The sequence below is a fragment of the Cervus canadensis genome, chromosome 24 (genome assembly GCF_019320065.1).
Source record: "Cervus canadensis isolate Bull #8, Minnesota chromosome 24, ASM1932006v1, whole genome shotgun sequence".
Taxonomy (NCBI): Eukaryota; Metazoa; Chordata; class Mammalia; order Artiodactyla; family Cervidae; genus Cervus; species Cervus canadensis.
In genome coordinates, this window is record NC_057409.1 from 26848057 (window position 1) to 26863091 (window position 15035).

The window sequence follows — 15035 nt, forward strand, 5'->3', positions numbered from 1 at the left end:
AAAGATAAAAACAGAAACAGTAAAATGTTAATATTGGGGGAATCTACATGAAAAGTATTTGTACTAGTCTTGCAATTTTGCTCTAGGTCTGAAATTATGCAAAAAAATTAAAAGTTAAAAACAGTATGACTTTAGTTCTGGCTCAAATTAATTCATCAGATTCTTTTAAATGTGGTTTATTTACAGTTTAGCCATTAGGTCAAACTCAAATTTCAGAAAATTTAGTACTCTTAATTTTTCATATTTGGTTTAGTTCAAGCCTACTCCCCCTTACTGCACACACATACACACACACACACACACACATTTTAAAATAAGCAAAGCTAGAATGGAGAAATTATTTGCAGCATTATTACAAATGGTGAGTAGAGGCCACATCCATGCAGTTTCCCATCCTGTGTAACCAGGGATGCAGAGAAACCAGCAGGGGGGCTTCCTGGCCCAGGAGCAGGTGCAAAGACTCTGCCCCAGCTTCTTTCTCCGCCAGAGTTTAGGGAGAACACAGATTCCTGCCCATTTGTGCTCAGGCTCACATCACCGTGACTCTACCATTCTGTGAGTTTCCATTTGGAAAATGCCTCAAGTCCTCCCAGATCTTAAATCAAATGCACTGCCAGCCAAGGCTTTCTGCCTTATCCTTGTCAGAGCAGACAAAGCCATGTTGGTGCCCAGCTGTCCCTGAACAAGACTCCAGGCTCCAGTGTTGCAGAAAGCCAATCTCTCCATGGAGACACTCTCCAAATAGCAGCGACTCCAAGACATTATGTTCCACAATCCTCCTAGAGAAATGCTCTTGCCATTGGATCTATCCCAAAGAGTTTACCCTGCAGACTCCTGCTCTTCCTCTAGTGGAGAGAGCTAGCCACCTCCAGGCTGGGGCACAGAACTTGATTCAAGTAGGAATGCATCTCATTCTGGAGTCCCAGCATCAGCAAGGACTGGTCCTTGTCCAGGGTCAGTTGTGCTTCCATTTCTTTTTAAGCAGGGAGCTGCCACATAGCCCCTTTATGCACAGCACAAACCCTCACCACAGTGATTGTAACAGCTCTTATTAGCCCTTTCCAAAGGTGACACTTCAAAGGAAGACCCAGGGGCTATGAGTGGATGGAGACCCAGCCCCACCATGAGCTGCCATCCAGCTGTGTTATGTCCTTCTGCCTCACTGACCTGAAAGCAACAGAGCAAAGGCAACCCTCCTTCGCTGAAGTGACTTATAAACAGCACATTGGGGGCAGCATGCTCTCCCACTGTGTGCCTAGCTATACTCAATGGGAAAAGTAAACTTATTAAACATTTTTCATATTGACAGCTAATAACAATGCCCTGGATTTGCCAAATAATGTTCACAACATCTACTGTCTTTGGATTTGGAAAACAAGTACAGCCAGCCCTCTATCCATGGGTTCCATATCCTGAGATTCAACCAACCTGGGATGAGAAATATTCAGGGAAAAAGAAATTCTAGAAAGTTCCAATAAACAAAGACTTGAAATTACTGGCTAGTATTTACATTGTATTTACAGCTATTTACATAGCATTTACATTGTATTCAGTATTATAAGTAATCTAGAGATTTTAAAGTATATGGGAGGATGTGTATAGTTTATATGCAAATGCTAAACTACATTATTTAAGAGACTTAGCATCTGCAGATATTTGTATCCACTGGGTGCAGGGGGAGATCCTGGAGTCAACCCCCTGCAGATATTGAGGGAGAACTGTATTTCCAAACTCATGCTCCCACAAATTAGGATTTTGCTGGTAAAGACATTCAGATTCTTTAAATGTAGGTTTATAGGGTTATTTGCTTACTAGGTTTTTAATTGGGAAATGTTTCACAAGGATAAATAAAAGAGTATTTCCTCCTCGGTTGTCTCCTAAAAGAGCCAGGAAGCTAGACAATTTCAGAAAATAGTCGCATCATCACAGACCTGTAATCTACAAAATGGCAAATTATCTTGGGAGAACAACGGAAATCTTGCATGTCCTCACCCAGAAAGTAGATCATTTCTACTTATTTTAAATCCTATTGCTCTGCTTTAACTGGATTCATGATTCCTCTGATGACTTATAACAGCTACAGCAAAAGCAATGGTATAGATTCTATTTGACCTTCCTCAAGCCAGCACTCAGAAGCCAACACTTCAAGGCAGGTCCCTGTTTTAACTGAACAGACAATTTCAAACTGCTCTGATCCTAAGCTCTTAACACACAGGCAGCTGTGACTATTTCTTCCCCCCTACACTTGCCTCTGGACCTATCAATGGCCCTTTTCCTTGCATGATCACTAACCTGATGAGAAAAAAAAAAAAAAACTGCCTTGGCAAAAAGCATGTGTTCCATTTCCTGACCTTGGCAGCTCTAAGCTCTGCAGGCCTCTCAGAGCCACCATTGAGCAAATTTCTTCCTTCCACTGTGAATCTGTTCAAAGGGAGAAACAAAGTTGCAGAAACACTTGCAGGTAAACAGCCTCTGAAATCAATGAGGACAGAGAATTACTCCTGTTCCTAATCCCTTTTTCCTCCCTCACAGCAAGCTGCCAATAGCCCTGACCTGATTCTAACACCTATCATGACTGATTCTCGCTCTGCCCTTGAAAGGGCATGATACTGTATACCCCCAGAACACAGCAGTGAAGGAGGACTGGAAAATGCTACATCACACTTTTCTGCACACTTCCGTTGACACTGGCATATTCCAATTGAGGCAGAGAACCACTCACTGGTGAGGCAGTGGTGTGCACATCTTTCAGCAAAGTGGTTTTCACAGTCTCACAGGAAACTGACACATTGAGTGTGGAATGGCCAGTCTGCACACAGTCATCCTCAGTGGCTGACTTTACACTTGAGCCCACAGTTTGCACCTCAAGTTATTGCCTGCCTAGCAAGCAGTGATGGCATTAGAGGACCCCAGCAATCAATCCTTTCTGGTATCACTATTTACTCAACATTGACTTGGGTAGGCTGGTTATTAGTCCCAAAGACTCTGCTTTGAATCCTAACTGCCACTTACTAGCTGTCTGATCATGAGCAAGATATGTCACCTCTTTGCACATCAATTTTCTCATCTGTAAAAAGGAACTATTTCATAGAGTTGTGAGAAGTCAACATCTCGATACCTATCCCCAGAGTATTTAGAACAGGGCTAGCACTCAATATGTGCTGTTTGTTATTGGAAACTAACTTTAATAACTATTTTTCTGGGCTCAGAAATCACTGCAGATGGTAATTGCAGCCATGAAATTAAAAGACGCTTACTCCTTGGAAGGAAAGTTATGACCAACCTAGACAGCATATTAAAAAGCAGAGACATTACTTTGTCAACAAAGGTCTGTCTAGTCAAGGCTATGGTTTTTCCAGTGGTCATGTATGGATGTGAGAGAAAGCTGAGTGCCAAAGAATTGATGCTTTTGAACTGTGGTGTTGGAGAAGACTCTTGAGAGTCCCTTGGACTGCAAGGAGATCCAACCAGTCCATCTTAAAGGAGATCAGTCCTGGGTGTTCATTGGAAGGACTGATGTTGAAGCTAAAACTTTGGCCACTTGATGCGAAGAGCTGACTCATTGGAAAAGACCCTGATGCTGGGAAAGATTGAGGGCAGGAGGAGAAGGGGACAACAGAGGATGAGATGGCTGGATGGCATCACCGACTCAATAGACATGGGTTTGGGTGGATTCTGGGAGTTGGTGATGAACAGGGAGGCCTGGCGTGCTGTGGTTCATGGGATCACAAAGAGTCGGACACGACTGAGTGACTGAACTGAACTGAACTTAATAAATGCTAGTTTTGTCATTATAAGTTTATCTTCATACCTACTAGCCCTTTTTATTAATTCTGACCATGTCCACCAGGACCTGGGAAAACCTAAATGTAGTTTCATTCATTTTGGTTGCTACCCTGCATCCTATCAAATGGAGCCGGAAATAGGCCAATTAAAGACCCGGTGTGGCAGTGGTGGTTTAGTTGCTGAGCCATGTCCAGCTCTTTGTGACCCCATGGACTGCAGCCCGTCAGACTTCTCGGTCCATGGGATTTCCTGGACAAGAATACTGGAGTGGGTTGCCATTTCCTTCTCCAAGGGATCTCCCTGACCTGGGAATCAAAGCTGCATCTCCTGCCTTGCAGGTGGATTCTTTACCATTGAGCCACCAGGGAAGCCCAAAGACCTGGAGAAAGGAGCGATTTTAAACTCAAATTCTGAGCCTCTGATACCAGTCACCTCCCGCCCCCACGCTCCTTGAGCCCTTACAGCACTAACTGTGGGATTATACCCATCTCCACCTTGGGGTCCTCTTCTTCAACCTCCGTGTCCTAGGTCACTTTCTCTATTCTTATTCTTCCAAATTCTTATGTTTATTTGCACTTTTCTTTTAATACTTCTACTGGCCTTGCATGCTTAGTCGTTCAGTTATGTCTGACTCTTTGCCACCCCACGAGCCTGCCAGGCTCCTCTGTCAATGGGATTCTCCAGGCAAGAATACTAGAGTGGGTTGCCATTTTCTCCTCCAGGGAATCTTCCCAACCCAGGAATCGAATCCACCTCTCCTGTGTCTCCTGCATTGGCAGGCAGATTCTTTACCACTGAGCCATAGGAGAAGCCAGGCCTTAGGGTTTCATTAGCAGCCTTGACAGTATCACATGGCTGAGATTCCTGATCCACGAACAGTGCACAAAACAGTTCTTACAGAGTGGTGCTATTCACAGCCTATGTGTTAGTCTGTTTCTTTCTGCTACTGCAGAGATCGCATAGGGTCAGGGCAAAATATGCCAAAGGGAAATTCTTAGATGTGATGAATTGATACTTTGGAAAATTATTTACAAGGCAAATTTAAAGCAGCTTTAGAATTTTTTAAATAAATCCTAATCATTTCATCCCCTATTTTTCTATAGCATGGAGCAATGCAAGAGCAATAAGCCAGAAAGAACTGGAAAGACTGGTTTCTAGTAGCCCTGCTAACTCTTACTTGTCATGTGACCTTGAACAAGGGAATTTCAGGGTTCTCATGCAGCTAAAATATAGACAAAGCTGCTTGAATCTTCCTTACTGGATGTTATAAGGAAGCAGTGAAATGATATATTTGTTCTAAAAATTATAAAATGCTTTACCAATATAAAATGATATATGATCATGACATACCTTATAATGAGTCCTGGCAAGCTTAGAATATACAAAATATTTAACAAGGAGTCAAAGACTGGAGTTCTAGTTTCCAAATCTGCTACAGCTCACCCTGTGCACGCTGCATCCTAAGTTACATCAGTTGTGACTCTTTGTGACCCCATGGACGGCAGCCCACCAGGCTCTGCTGTCCATGGGATTTTCTGTAAGTTCAGACAAATACGTTCCCTTCTCTGATCCTCAGTTTTGTCATCTATAAATGACAGTTAAATTAGGTGAATTTTAGGGTCCCTCTCAAGTCAACAGTCAATGAGTCCAAGCAAAACAAGGAGAATAAAATGGATGTAAAATGGATATGTGTCCAAAAAAAATTTTTAGACTAAATTTTAAAATAATATTATAATGTTAATATTAATTAATTAATTAATAATATTAATAAAGAAAATGTAAAAAAAATCAGAAGTTACTGTAAAGGGCTGGCCAGGGCAGACATGGTTTATTGATCATGACACTCCCTCCCAGAACTCAGACATGCCCTCATAGCCTGCGTAGCTGGTAACAACAAATCGGTTTTACAATGCACAACGCAAATGTCTTAAGAAGGAGATTTTTAAGACAAATCATTTACAGACAAAGGTTTCTCATTGCAGAAAGACTAATTATAGAATCTTGCCTAGTCTCATGTCTGCATGTGTCTGTGAGCAAGCATGCATACACACCACACACACACATACACACATACACACTTCATCGATATTTAGGCCCACTCTAGGGAACAGCCTTTGTTGCTTTGGTGTGTGGAAGTCAATGCCTCCATAAATATTCATTTACATAGAATTTTAATGCCTTTTTTTAACAGATGAGGAAATTGAGATACAAAGATGGTAAAATGAACTGTGGAAAGTCAATGGCTATTTAGTGATCAAGAAGGCAAGTCTTCTGATCTGGTTATGGCTTTTGTTCTGTTGATACTTTTTTGACCTTGACATTAGAATCTACATAAGGTCCCAATATTTTATCCATTGATGGCCTTCCAAACTGGAGTGGTTTTCTCTCAGTTTTACTTTTCTTAAAAAAATACCTAAGATTTCTCTGTGCAAAGTCTCTTTATGTCAAAATCTTTCTTGTTCCACATTTACTGGTGAGGTTGATAGCTGTTAACTTTTACATGTATAAACACATTCTTTGTCTCCTACATACCAGTCACTTGCTCACAATTCTATGTTTAAATTTCTTTTCAACTGAACTATAGATATAAATTCATCCCTCAGCTTGTTATTTTAATAGTAATTGTAACAATTAACCTATAACTGTTTTCATTGCTAACATAATTATTAAATAATAACTTCTGTGCTCATTAACATAATAAGTCTCATTAATTGCATGCCGCCTCACAATGAAATTAACCTACAGAGATCAGGCAGAAAACATAGGATGTAAGCAGAATCAGAGAATCTCTCTGGAGCTGCCTGGGCAAATTTTCAAAAAATTAGCCTTCAGAAGGTGGGGGCAGAGACTTGGAGGCAGGGGAGTGGCAGTGTCATAATTGTAACAACGTCCGTTAGAGCAGTGAATGTACAGAAAGAGGTTCATGAAGGACATTGGAAAATAAGAAATGTTAGAGAAATAATACAAAGTTTAGAAATGATCATAAAATCAAGGCTTTGATCTTTTGAACAAATACAACAAATGAGAAACTGTCTCCCCTCCTAACCAATTAGATTCCCAGAACCACAAAACATTGCTTTACTGGTAACTTCCTGATGCTGATACTATGAGTCCTCAACTATTTTCCCTCCCACCTTCACCTTCAATCAATATTAACATTATTAACCTCCCTGTTCACCCTGCTACAATCCCCCTTTGCCTATAAAACTTCTCTACCCTCTTAGCCAATCATGTTTCTCTTGGGTTTTTGCTCTTCCTTTCCCTTCCTCTCCATGGTCATGCTTATATACATTGATTTGTTGTTCCGGCCCTTTGGAGATAGGCTAGACTTACCAACTTACCAGGCCTTCCCTGATAGCTCAGTTGGTAAAGAATCCACCTGCAATGCAGGAGACCCCGGTTCAATTCCTAGGTTCGGAAGATCTGCTGGAGAAGGGATAGGCTACCCACTCCAGTATTCTTGGGCTACTCTTGTGACTCAGCTGGTAAAGAATCCACCTGCAATGCAGGAGACCCCGGTTCAATTCCTAGGTTTGGAAGATCTGCTGGAGAAGGGATAGGCTACCCACTCCAGTATTCTTGGGCTACTCTTGTGACTCAGCTGGTAAAGAATCCACCCGCAATGCAGGAGACCTGGGTTTGATCCCTGGGTTGGAAAGATCCCCTGGAGAAGGAAAAGGCTGCCCACTCCAGTATTCAGGTCTGGAGAATCCCATGGACTGTATAGTACTGCTGCTGCTGCTGCTGCTAAGTCGCGTCAGTCGTGTCCGACTCTGTGCGACCCCATAGACGGCAGCCCACCAGGCCCCCCTGTCCCTGGGATTCTCCAGGCAAGGACACTGGAGTGGGCTGCCATTTCCCTCTCCAATGCATGAAAGTGAAAAGTGAAAGTGAAGTCACTCAGTCACGTCCGACTCTTAGCGACCCCATGGACTGCAGCCTACCAGGCTCCTCCGTCCATGGGATTTTCCAGGCAAGAGCACTGGAGTGGGGTGCCATCGCCTTCTCTGGTATAGTACATGGGGGTCGCAAAGAGACACAACTAAGCGACTTTCACTTTCACCAATTTACCACTTACCCCACATGGACGCTTATTTTCACTCTGAAACTTAGTTGCAATATTTAAGCTAAGTCTCTTAAGAAGGGTCTTATCTGCATGCTCTGAAAGACGGTAGGCTTGGAGTTAAATAGGATGGGACTCTGAATCCCCACGTGACCACTGCCACCACTCCTGCTCAAAAAATATCACCAGGTCCTCATGAGACACAGAATAAGTTCCAGACTCTTCAGTCTATCTTTCAGATCTCTCTAGAGTTCCTTCCAAACCTATCTTATCTCCACCCACACCACCCATAGTGAAGGACAGGGAAGCCTGGCATGGTGCAGTAGTCCATGGGGTCACAAAGTTGGACACAACTTGGTGACTGAATGACCACCACTCATTTCGGGTGGTCAGTTATTCTCTTGAAAGATGGAGCAGTGGATTAAAAGGACAGTATATACAAACAAGCCAATCCTAAAGGAAATTAACCCTCAATATTCATTGGAAGGACTGATGCTGAAGCCGAAACTCCAAAACTTTGACTACCTGATGCCAAGAGCTGACTCATTGGAAAAGACCCTGACGCTGGGAAAGATTGAAGGCAGGAGGAGCAGGGGATGACAGAGGATGAGATGGTTAGATGGCATCATTGACTCAATGGATATGAGTTTGAGCAAATTCCAGGAGACAGTGAAGGACAGCAAAGACTGGCATGCTACAATCCATGGGGTCACAAAGAGTCCGATAAAACTTAGCGACTGAACAATAACATGCTATTTTAAGACTTGTTTTTTATTTCTAGATGTTCTACCTCTTTCTGCTTCCAATCTGTTGGTCATTTTGAATGGTCTCTTGCTTACTGATACTTTTAATTTAAACTTTTAATTCTTTAAACTGATCAAACATATCTACTTTACATTCTGTATGCAGTAGTTTCTTTGTCTGAAGTTCTTCTGGGACTGCTTCTGCTATTTGTTGTTTGTTCTGACTCTCACCCATGGTGCCTTAGTCTCTCAGGTATTTTGTCATTTGTTTGTCTACTGTTGTGTGAGTTTGTGTCTTTTGGAACTTTATATGTAGCAGTTATATGAGGCATGTGTTACATGTTTCTTCTTCCAGAGAAGATATAGATTTGCTGCTGCCAGACATCTGGGGCACTACTAATTTGAAACTACTTGAAACTAAATTCTCGGAATCTTCATATCTTGCACAATGTGTGAATCCAGGCCCCAGGTCTGCATGGGAGTTAGATTTGTGTTATGAATCTTCAGGGCAGAATATTTTTTTCCTTACCCTGAACCAAAGACTGAAACAGCAATTTTCTCTGTTGTCTTCCTTTGTGTACCTTGTTTTTCTAGGTCAATCTCTCAGTAACAATGTTGTCCTCAAGAGTTCCAGTGTTATGAGGCGTAAGATGTGGGGGGGATGGGACAATTCAACTCTACTTTGCGTTGGCCCAAGGCTTTGTGTCCTATCCCTTCCGCAGTGGCCACAGACCAGAAGATTCCCTCAGGGAACCTGCCAGCTTCAGAGCTCTCTCAGCCACCTAGGTTTGTTTTTCTTCTTTTTCATTAAAAAAAAAAAAAATTTATGGAAGTATAGTTGATTTACAATGTTGTGTTAATTTCTTCTGTATGGCAAAGTGACTGAGTTATACATATATATAGTTTGTTTTTCTTCTTCGTTTGCTGCATCTGAAATTTACCTTACTTTCCTTCCAATACAGCTATGCATTTAAAGACTGGTTTATCTATCTTCCACACAGCTGGTTATGTCGGAGCAGGATTTCAGGATATAGAATTCACTTTATTGCCACAAATGGAAGAGCTACAATTTATAATCACTTTCAGCTCTGTTTCTGGCCTTTAGAATCTTGATATAACTATAGTAATCTTGCTTCTGAAATGGACAACTAAACATTCTGGGATAGCACTTTAGTAATATGCTAAAACCAAGGATCTCTGAGTCTCAAAACTACCCTAGGCCAGGGATCACAAACCTTTCCTCTAACATGCTAGATGGTAAGTATTTTTGACTTTGTGGGCCCTGTAGTCTACTGTAACTGCTCAATCTTGCTGCTGTAGGGGGACACAGTCATAGACAATACATATACCCATGGGCATGGGTGGATTCCAATAAAACTTCACTTTTGGACACTAGAGTCTGAATTTCAAATTATTTTCTGTTTTTTTTTTTTCCCATTTATTTTTATTAGTTGGAGGCTAATTACTTTACAATATTGTAGTGGTTTTTGTCATACATTGACATGAATCAGCCATGGATTTACATGTATTCCCCATCCCGATCCCCCCTCCCACCTCCCTCTCTACCCAATCCCTCTGGGTCTTCCCAGTGCACCAGGCCCGAGCACTTGTCTCATGCATCCAACCTAGGCTGGTGATTTGTTTCACCCTAGATTCAAATTATTTTCATGTGTCATGAAATACTATTCTTAAAAATTTTATTTTCAACCATTTAAAAATTTTAACGGTTGGTTCACAAGCCATATAAAAGCAATGGCAGTCTGGATTTGGTATGTGGTCCACAGTTTACTGACCCCAGCTCTAGACCATAGTTCTCAATTGGGGTACACATCAGAACCATCTGTGCAACATTTTTAAAACAAGAATGTTCAAACATCTCTTAAAATCAACAGAATGAAAAATTCTGGGGCCAGAATCCAAGACTATAAATTTTAAGTTCCATAGATGATTCTGATCAGTCAGTTCAGTTCAGTCACTCAGTTGTGTCCAGCTCTTTGCAACCCCATAGACTTCAGCACGCCAGGCTTCCCTGTCCATCACCAACTCCCGGAGCTTACTCAAACTCATGTCCATCAAGCCAGTGATGCCATCCAACCATCTCATCCTCTGTCATCCCCTTCTCCTCTCACCTTTAATCTTTCCCAGCATCAAGGTCTTTTCCAATGAGTCGGGTCTTTGCATCAGGTGACCAAAGTATTGGAGTTTCAGTTTCAGCATCAGTCTTCCCAAAGAACACCCAGGACTGATCTCCTTTAGGATGGACTGGTTGGATCTCCTTGCAGTCCAAGGGACCCTCGAGAGTCTTCTCCAACACCACAGTTCAAAAGCATCAATTCTTCAGTGCTTAGCTTCCTTTATAGTCCAACTCTCACATCCATACATGACTACTGGAAAAACCATAGCTTTGACTAGACAGACCTTTGTTGGTAAAGTAATGTCTCTTCTTTTTAATATGCTGTCTATGTTGGTCATAGCTTTTCTTCCAAGGAGCAAGTGTCTTTTAATTTCACCGCTGCAGTCACCATCTGCAGATGATTCTGATAAGCACCCGTAATTTAGACAGTGTGCCCCAGATTTTGCTCTTTCTAGACTTTTCTGGGGCTCCCTACATATGCCAGGCTATTTTTCACAATTATCCCATTTATTTTACTCCAAAGCAAGTCATATAATGGTCTAGTCATGATAACCTGCCACAATGCAAAAATAAATACACAAATAAAAGTAACTAATGCCAAAGGTTTTTGGTATAGTTTTTATGAAAACATGCAACTTAAAAGTTTTTATATATAATGAAGAAGACATCACAAATCAGAAGAGGAATTCAATCAATAAAATAGATTCACAATTTGGAAACAAGAACAATTCATATTCGTTTCTCACACCATACAGCAAAACACATGGCAGGTGCACTAAAGAGTCAAATATAAATGGATAAAGCCAGAGAAAGAAACAAACAAAAAAAAATGAATATTGGTCAAACTTCTGGAATGGAAAGAAATTTCTAAGCTTAAAAGCTTGGAAAAGCCAAAGAAAGAGAAACTACATAGATTAACTGTATAAAAATTTCAAGCTTCTGTGTTTAATAAGATAAAATAACTGAAATAAAGAGATTAAACTGAGAAACAAATTTGCATAATTAAGGAATTACAAATAGTTGACAAAATATGAAAAAAAAATGAGTCTGAGTAGTAATCAAAAGAAATACAAGTTAATCGAAAATCCCCTTTGTGATCTGTCGAATTATCTAAGATCTTCCCTGGTGGCTCAGCTGGTAAAGAATCCGCCTGCAATGCTGGAGACCTGGGTTCAATCCCTGGGTTGGGAAGACCCCCTGGAGAAGGGAAAGGCTACCCATTCCAGTATTCTGGCCTGGAGAATTCCATGGACTGTATAGTTCATGGGGTCACAAAGAGCCAGACACAACTGAGTGACTTTCACTTTTCAAATATGAAGCAAGACTCATGGTGGCCAGAGTGTATGAAACACACTCATATATTGCATATCTGCAGTCTACAATGGCAGAAAAGCACAAATTTAGAGAAGGACTTCGAGCCAGATTTCTCCTATGGCTAACTGTGTAACCTCTCCAAAGCACTGGAAACAACCAAGAGGTCTTAAAGAGAACTGGCTCAGCAAACTATAATATATTCACTTAATAACAGATTATGAGGTCATTAAACATTATGTTTACAAATACCATAAAATAACGTGGATAAAGGTTACAATATATTAGGTGAAAAGGGCAGGATATAAAATTGTGTAAATACTGTAGTTACAATGACATAAATCTTAAATAAACTGATTAATAACAGGGAAAAGGTTAAAAGAAATCCACAAAGACAGGAACTATGTTTGGTGGGTGGTGCATGTTGGTGACTATTTTCAGTTTCTGTTTAATAAGACTGCATTATATTTACAGTGAGAAATAACCTTTTAAAAAGAGAAATTGTTGTTTGAAAACTGCAGTGTGGCAGACGGGTCAGCAGGAAATGGTCAAGTTTCAGAACCATATTCTGAAATTTTACTCTAAAAACCCCAATTCATGTGAATAGTTCGTGTGGCAAAATCCCAGAGCATAAAGCTGAGAATTAACTTTTAACTCTGCCCTGTGTTTTCTTTACACTTGTTACGTCATTAAGACTATAAAGTAAATAGCTAGTGTTCTCACTGATAACTAAGTGAAGCCTAATTGTGTGGTTTTAGTCTCAATTAAAATTACTGAAAATCTGAAAGCCTTTCCAACAGACTCACAGACAAATGACACTATAAACACACAGCCTTCGATTGGGAATTCTTTAAGATTTCCTTAGCTTTCTAGAAATCTCTGTGCAGAGATCTTATGAACTTTCGATACTTCTGTGACATTTAAATTTACCCTCCTGCTTTGACCTTGAGACAATTTCCCTATTTGTTAAAGGACATTTGAATTTCAAGACAACATGCAGTTCTTTAAATAACAATGACATACAATTTAACCATCCAACCCACATCTGCCAGGCGCCTTTTGTCTTCAGTCAAGCTCCAAAGAGTGTGTTCCAATTCATCGTGATTTCTAGAAGGAAAGAGCAAATCACACACATGATGTCCCCTCAAAATGCTCCGGGGACCGCCATGTCCCCCCCCCCACCCTTATTTCCTTCAGTGCTTTTGTACCTATTTGTTAGAATATAGGAAACACATTTGCCCATAAGTGAAAAACAGCATTTTTAATAGGAAGTTGCACGGTCCACTTTCCTCGTTTCTGCTGCCAATGCCAGAACACACCCTCCTCATAATGCTTTCTTTTCTCCAGGAGGCCAAGATGGAAACTGCCTTCAGCGCAGCCTGACAGAACACAGCGTGACAAATCTCATCTCAAGTCACAGCCGGCTCTTCCTGGAGACCCTGTTTTAGGGCTTTGCAAAGTGCAGGACCGTCCATTACAGCTGGGCATTTATGCTTTCAAAATGCTCCTTTCTTCTTATGAGACAATAAAATACTTCCTGCAGCAACAGCAGGTGAGCACAGAAAGCGTCTTAAATATCTGACCTCAAGTGCTAAAGATGCTTAATAATCTTTAAAGTTACCAACAAGATTGTTTCCTCCCGTTACCAGGATGTTGTAAAATGTCCTAATTAGTCTTTATGATAATGCCGACACCTCCACAGCACATAAAAAGGACTTTTAATTTTTAGAAGGACAACTCTGGTTGGTTTGATTTTTATCTCTAATTGGTCTATAATGTCTATTCCTCTGGCACTCCAGACAGGGAAACATTAATTTAACAAGCAACTCATACACCATGGGAGACCAGAGAATCGAGTGTGAAAAAGAAGGTTCCAGCATTTTGGATGGGTAATTGGCTTCATTCTCTTTTACCTCCTAGAAGGTGCTAAGCAAGCATGTCTCCTGAGGGAGTAGAGTGGGGCTCCCTCTAAGGAAGCTGTTCCCTGAGGGTTCCTCACCCCCAGCCAGGCCCTGCTGTGGTGCTGAGTCAGGACTCAGCAAACCCACAAGGACCAGTCGGACTCCAGAAGAAGTGGTGCAGTGAGCCAGCCAAGGAACCAAGACCAGAAGAGCCGGTCCCCAGTTCTGCACCAAGGGTTCTGTGGCCCCAGACTGGTCATTCGTTTTCTCTGGTCTGCTTCCCTGACTACGAGGTGAAATGAACAATCTCAAATAATCTCCAAAGTCCTTTCTAGCTTTCCTATCTCAAGATTTGCTAGTGGGCACAGCTCTGCCAATAGCATGGATGATGTCTCCAGCCTCCCTGCCAGCTGGTAATGCTGAGACTGGCTCAGACCCCTGGGAGCCATCAGCTCTTAATATGAAGTCCAATCTGATGCCAAACACTCAGTCCCAGCCCAGCTTCTAACCACATTGCCAAGGACACTCCAGACTGGTGTGGAGCAGAAGCCAAGTGGAAGTCAAGTGTACTACAGGATTGAAATAGTTCCTCCCCAGCCAAATCGGGAAAGGAGCACATCAAGGCTGTATATTGTCACCCTGCTTATTTAGCTTATACACGGAGTACATCATGCGAAATGCTGGGCTGCATGAAGCACAAGCAGGAATCAAGATTGCCGGAAGAAATATCAATAACCTCAGATACACAGATGACACCACCCTTATGGCAGAAAGCGAAGAAGAACAAAAGAGCCTCTTGATGAAAGTAAAAGAGAAGAGTGAAAAAGTTGGCTTAAAACTCAACATTTAGAAAAGTAAGATCAAGGCATCCTATCCCATCACTTCGTGGCAAATAGGTGGGGAAACAATGGAAACAATGACAGACTGTTTTGGGGGCTCCAAAATTACTGCAGATGGTGACTGTAGCCATGAAATTAAAAGTTTTACCAGTAGTCAAGTATGGATATGAGAGTTGGACTATAAAGAAAGCTGAGTGCTGAAGAATTGATGCTTTTGAACTGTAGTGTTGGAGAAGACTCTTGAGAGTCTCTTGGACT